Source organism: Syngnathus floridae, chromosome 2, assembly GCF_059516105.1.
Source record: "Syngnathus floridae isolate MCC-2025c chromosome 2, RoL_Sflo_1.0, whole genome shotgun sequence".
In the NCBI taxonomy this organism is placed as follows: domain Eukaryota; kingdom Metazoa; phylum Chordata; class Actinopteri; order Syngnathiformes; family Syngnathidae; genus Syngnathus; species Syngnathus floridae.
In genome coordinates, this window is record NC_142414.1 from 18,890,574 (window position 1) to 18,896,974 (window position 6,401).

Genomic DNA, 6,401 nt, shown 5'->3' on the forward strand with positions numbered 1-6,401 from the left:
GTTGGTCATCTTGGAGATGAGCGCAGGCCGGTGGATCTGTGAGAGAAAGGGCTGCGCTCCTGTGGGAGAGGCCATCAAAGCAGCACCTTTCATGCCATTAAATGTGGTTAAATTGAATGCTTAACACATTTTACCCCTGCCTGAAATGACAGCTCGGATGTGTGCAGCAGGAGGAAAGTGTTGTGTCGGCATGGGGGCAATGGTTGTCATGGAGACAGCCTGTTTGGTGCTTTCTTTGTGAATGAACCCTGTGTTCAGGAAGTCTTTGGTCTATGATGTCAGTACCAATGAAAAGACGGCACGTGGGTCTTGCTGTCTCCAACGTTGCCGCGCGCACATACGCACATGTACCACCGTGACTCATGTGCCCTTTCACCACTCAATGCCTCGCTGGCTCTGAGGCGTGTGCAGAAAACACACATAAGTGAAACGCATAATGAGCTCGGCATTTTTATACATGCACCTTTCAATAGTTGTCAAAGACAGAAATCTAGATAAATGTCTGTATGCACAGTGGTTAACTCGGTTTTGCATTTACCGTAATATATGTAGTCATCCACTTAAATTTAGTTGGACCCACATGCTTTGTATGCTGATCCTGGTGGAGGGTGCACACTGCCCCCCTGCCCCAAGTCAGTTCCTGTAAGGAAGTACACGTACACTAGAAAAGGGATGTATAGATATGAAAGAGCAGTCTTGCTTGTTAAAACTGACTGAAGGGGGAGACAATGGACTTTTGGAAGAATTACAGGATATGTTAATTGAGCACAAACAATCAGGATTGTTGCTTTTTACTGGAGGAAAAAAAAAAGCTCACAGGTTCACAAAGATTGGAACATTTGTTCCGACAGAAGGGAGTTTATTCTATGAACCACTGATCTGTGTCAGAAAAAAAAATAGAAAATGGCTTGGATTGCAGTTTATGGTGTCAGGCTAATACCTGGATTGTAGTTTAAAACAACAATGTATAAAGTGTTGCTGTGTTAATGCTACACTGTCTCGCAATTGATTATATTAAGAATAGCATCTCCACTTTTGCCATAGTGACCCTGGCATATAATACCCGTGGACCAACCAGACTTTAACGTGTCATCATCATATGATGAATGGAGGAAATTATCATGAAATGTTTGCAATACTATGATTAACATAAATAAATTGTGACAAATTGTGTGTTGATCAGTTGATCAGCTCATTAGCTGGTGATGGCAGCCTATAAACAGAAGCCACATGAATATTTAGCAAAAAACAGCTGCCGCCCACCACGAGTAACACTTCTGAGGTCCCCACCAACGCCGGTGTCAAAGTTGTTGAGTTTATGTAATTGCTCCTGTTTGCATTGGTTTTATACTGGAGAGTGAATGCGCAGATTTATTTGGAGTTTTGTTTGTTCAGTGTGGAGCTGCCTCGCGAGTATACACAGCTGTTCAAACTGGGACCGGGTGATATCGTGCGTAACGTTTCCGATTAGCCATTTAATCTCTAAACTAATTTGCATTAATTTAATCAGAAAATCATTGATAATCCACCACCACCACCGATCGTGGTCCTGCTATTTCGCAGATTTTTATTTTTTTATTATTTTTTTTATTTTTAAATTGCACAGTTTGTAACTATTTTATTCTGGCTCCCCATGACTTTATGTTCAATTCCACTATTGATCACTAGATGAGCACAATATTTCTTTTGACTGTAAATTTGAAAGAAGAATGTTGTGATTTGCATCAAGTTAACGCAACCTTTTTTCTTTTTTTGTTTAAATTTTTCCACCTTTATTTCAAGGTGCAGCCTAAAAAGAGGCTGTTAGGAGAAAACCTCAGTCTGCTGTGCCGATCTTCAAGCATCTCAGGTGTCTTGAAGGTGGGCGTATGTGTGGGCTTAAGAAAAGCCGGTCAATTGATTTGTGTGCAATGAAAGCACACTATTTCTTGTTTGAGGATGGATTATTATCAACGGTGTTATTCGACACAATTCTTAAGCATCCGTTACCATTATGAGGCCTGAAATACTGTATACATCCACAGTAAAACATTCTACTGCTCAAAACAAAGTTGATATTTCATATAATGCCTTGATAAAAATGAAATGTTTTAATTTACAAATTGTTTAAATGTTTGCTAACACAGAGTAAGTCCCTTATAAAGAAGAATAAATTTGCCAGTTCATATCCCACTTAAGATGGTGCATAGAAGTTGAGGTTGTGAATTAAGTTGAGTTTTAAAGGGGCTTGATGTAAGTGAGGTCAAAGGTAGTCTGTTTTCCCTCACTGCTCATGTAAACCAAATTACATGGCTGCATTTGACAGCTGAAGAGATATCTCCGAGGAGCGAGTGAGTGGCATCAGTGGTTTCATGTCCGAAATTAGATTTCCACGCTACACTTATTCATTCTGCACACCAAGAACATTTCTTATCTCATGGCCCCTTTTTCTTTGCCATCATTATTATTTTTCCACGGGCTTGTTAGCCAGATTATCAGCATAGCTAGGGACAAAAATAGTGTAAAATAAGCAGATGACTCATTTGACTGATAGTTGAAGTCATGATTTTTATGGAAACATCTCTTCCTGTTATCCATCACTTTCATGGCTCTGTGAAAATCATCTTTGGAGATGGTTTGTCATGTCAGCTGATGTGACAGGGACTCAAATCTATTTGTCATACCACTAACTATAGTTAATGTGATTTGTCTTGACACTTAAATTGTTGAAACTGCCTTTGACTAACTTAACCACTACAGTTGCCAGGGTAACTATAGTTCCAGATTCATTTAATTTGAGGCACCACATCTTCTTCACAGTTCGGAGGTTTTTAATTCAAATCTCAATTCAGGGCCTCGTGTGTGGGGTTTGAAAATCAGTACATTTAATAATGGTCTTTGTAATGTGGCAATTTGATCCTGGAACTGATTGTTCTGATTGTCATTTTGTGAGAATTCTTATGGGAGATATAAACTGACGCAAATCCCTCCATACAGACAAACAATTCCGCAACATGCTAAAAAGTATTTTTATGATTCGCATGAGCATGAATAAGGCCCTGTCAGACTGCCTTCATTAGCGTTTACTAAAGCTCCATATTGTCTTTGAAAATGAAGTGTGAAAGTGTCAACCATCTGTCACCAAAGCTTCTGTTTCAGTGCCAATTTACAATCAGCCAACTGGTGTCTGTAACAGTATATGTGCAATAACATTTTTTTTTCTTTTAGTTTTCAAGCATTTTCATTTCCAAGAGTATGTTCATGCTTGTCAGTGGTGATAAGAATGATAATATATTAAAATAATCGGCTCCTAGATGCTCGTTTCCACACTGAATAAACCAAGCGGGAAAGCTTCCCTGGCAATCAGAGGTGTGAAAGTCTGAATTTGAAATAGCTAGTTCATTATCAATCGCTGCTGGGGAACATTGTTCCTGTAATGCATCTCTAATAATAACAATCATCACGCACGTGTCACCAAGAGGCGGACCTCATTAAAAGGCACACCGCAGAGAAGCGAGCCGCCGTTTTGTGATCAGCCGCCCTGCTAAGCCAAGAGCTGACATTTTCATTCATCAAGGGTCACAAAGAGAACAAAAAGCAAGAAAAAAAATGATTCCATTATTATTATTTCGGTTTAATTACAATGTTTCAGCAGCACGGTGGCTTCCCACCAGTAAATCGATGAGACAGCAGTAATTGGGTATTGAATCCGTGCGAGCTGCTGCTCACCTAAAGACAAGTGTGTAATCCCTCCATTACCTTGAAAATCAGAACTATGCATGTAAACACTAATTGAAGTGTTGTCACTTACAAACATACTCAAACTGCATGTAAACTGCCTGCACTTATGCTCTAGCAGCAACAAAGTAACCATAGAAACGAAATTAAATTTAAAACCAAGGATATTTATATCTTCTCTTTTTGAAACACAAGTGCAGTCACTTGCCATGCTATTGTGCGCAAAAATACATGTGGAGCAACCGGTGGTCCGCGGCCCTTTAGTGGTGTTTGGCGTTATTCCAGGTGGTCCGTGAAATTGGAAATGGTAAATAATTGTAAAATTTTTATAAATAAAACGTATTCATAATTTAGACTTAATTTATTTTCCAGCTAATTTTGTGACTCATTTAGCCATCCAAATTATGTAAAATATAACTGAGATTACCAAACAAGACATGCCTGTATAGGTCTATCCTCCTTCGGTGCAAAATAAAATGATATTCCGCCAAGGTGGATCACTTGGCTTTATGGACAGGTGAGGACGGACGGACGGACGGGCGCGCGTAATGACAACCACCGTGTTATGTACACTGACATCTTGATGCTTTATTGTGACAAAGCGCTCACAGGGCACAGACCTTATAGCTATTTTTGGTTTCGAGTCATGTGAACTTGCGACATGTGAACGTGTGATGGCAAAGCTGCGAATCCACCAGAAGTGATATTACCATGCCAACTGTATTTTCTCCCTCCTTCTTTGTTTTGTGTCAGGCTGTGTGTACTCCTATGATATTCCTGTAAGAAAAGTCTATTTCTTCTCAGCAGCTTCAAGGACAGCTGTTATTGTTGTTATCATGGCTGCTGAAATTCTTATGGGAATACTAGAACACATGAGATGGAGTCTGGTGAGGTTCTTGAGCGATGTTTTCTTGGTTTTCTCTCATCTTACATGTGACCCTGAACAAAGTAGAAAAAGGATGGATAATTAATTGGAATCTCATGTCCTGAGATTGGCATCTCTAAAGAGGATTGATAATAAATGACAACATTAGGTAATCTCATTGTCCTCCTACACAAGCAAAACTCAAATTGTTTTGTCTAACCTGTGCTGCGAATGCTGAACGTACCGCACAAACACTTCAATTCTCTCGCTACGAGGACAATATAAGCCCACAACAGATGTTCACTCATGGAATTCTAAATGTGTTGTTGTTTTTTTGCCATCTCTGTGGAAAGTTTATTTTCAAGAAATGCCTCCCACGTTTAGAGCTCTCTGTAGTTCTCCATGTTCACTAACACCGATAGAGGCAAAGTGGGAAGCTGCTTTTGTTGTCTTGCTTGGTCCACTCCATGTACATATAAAAAAGACAAAGAGCCATTGTAAGCTAGGAATGAAAGTTAATGAGCATTTTTACAAGTTTAACAATATGACCTCCCGCCCCCTTTTTCACAGTGTGCTTGCAAACTTGCACATAATGCTAAATAAGAATGCTGTTGGGCGAAGATTGCTTGTGCGTAGGAGTATTTCTTGGAAACAATGTGTACAATTAGCCTGTTAACACACTCATTCCAGGAAGCGGTATTAAGACTGATGGAGATTGTTGGGCGCCACAAGTTTGCACACCTAAAACATCGTACAGGGGGAAAATGAAATCCTTAAACAATATTCGGTAAAATAAAAGCAAGGCAAACAATAAATCTGCACCAACAGTATTTTTCAAGGTTTACAGGTGCATAGAAATGTTCTTGTTTCTCTGCCATGAAATGTTGACCTTACTTAATCTATTTAATTCATCCAGTTACACACAAAATTCCATTTCCCGTCTGAAATAACCCTTCCCCTCATACACACACACGCACACACACACACAGACACACACACTCTGCACTATGGAAAACCCGTATGCCATTCGGAAACCGAGAGTGATATGTGAGGCTCAGAGCTAAATGTCTTCGCATTTAAAAATGCAAGCCTAAAAGTAATAAAATGTTGATAGTCCAATTAACTAATATAACTATCTAACTAAATATGCAATCTAATGAAAGTTGCGTTCCATTACGGAATCACCCTGGACTGGTTGCTAGCACATCTACACTTAAGGACAACTTGAAACCCTCAATGTTTTTGGAATTCAGGAGAAAGCCAGAAAACCCACACAAGCATTGGGCAGACAAAAAACTCCACACAGGAAGGCCACAATCATGACTCAAACCTAGAAGCACTGAACTGTAACGCCAATGTGCTAACCACTCATCCAGCACGCTGCCTCACCATGGATTCATAAACCTGCAATTATTTCCCTTAGTTGTGTCACACAAATCAAACTTGTTAATTTTACAATAGCCAGTACAAATCATAGATGTTGCCATATTTGGCTTCTGACTCGCTTGTCATGTGTGTTTTCTTCCCATCAATCCAGAGATCACAAAAATCATTGGGAACAAAGAAGTAAATTTGACCCCTCAGTGCGTCGAAACTGGTTCCCTCCTGGTAGCACCACGAATCTTTAGTCCAAAGCTACAATCAAGAGCGCGTGATTATTCTTATTTAAAAGGTGGGGCGGAAACAGCCCCGCTCTTGAGAAGGCGGTTGCCATGGATTTCGATTTCGAACAGCCCATCCCACTTGTGATGTCAGCGCTCGAGATAGGGAGAGAGAATGTGAGCGAGAGTAGGGAGCTGAAAGGGGTTGGCTAGAGAGG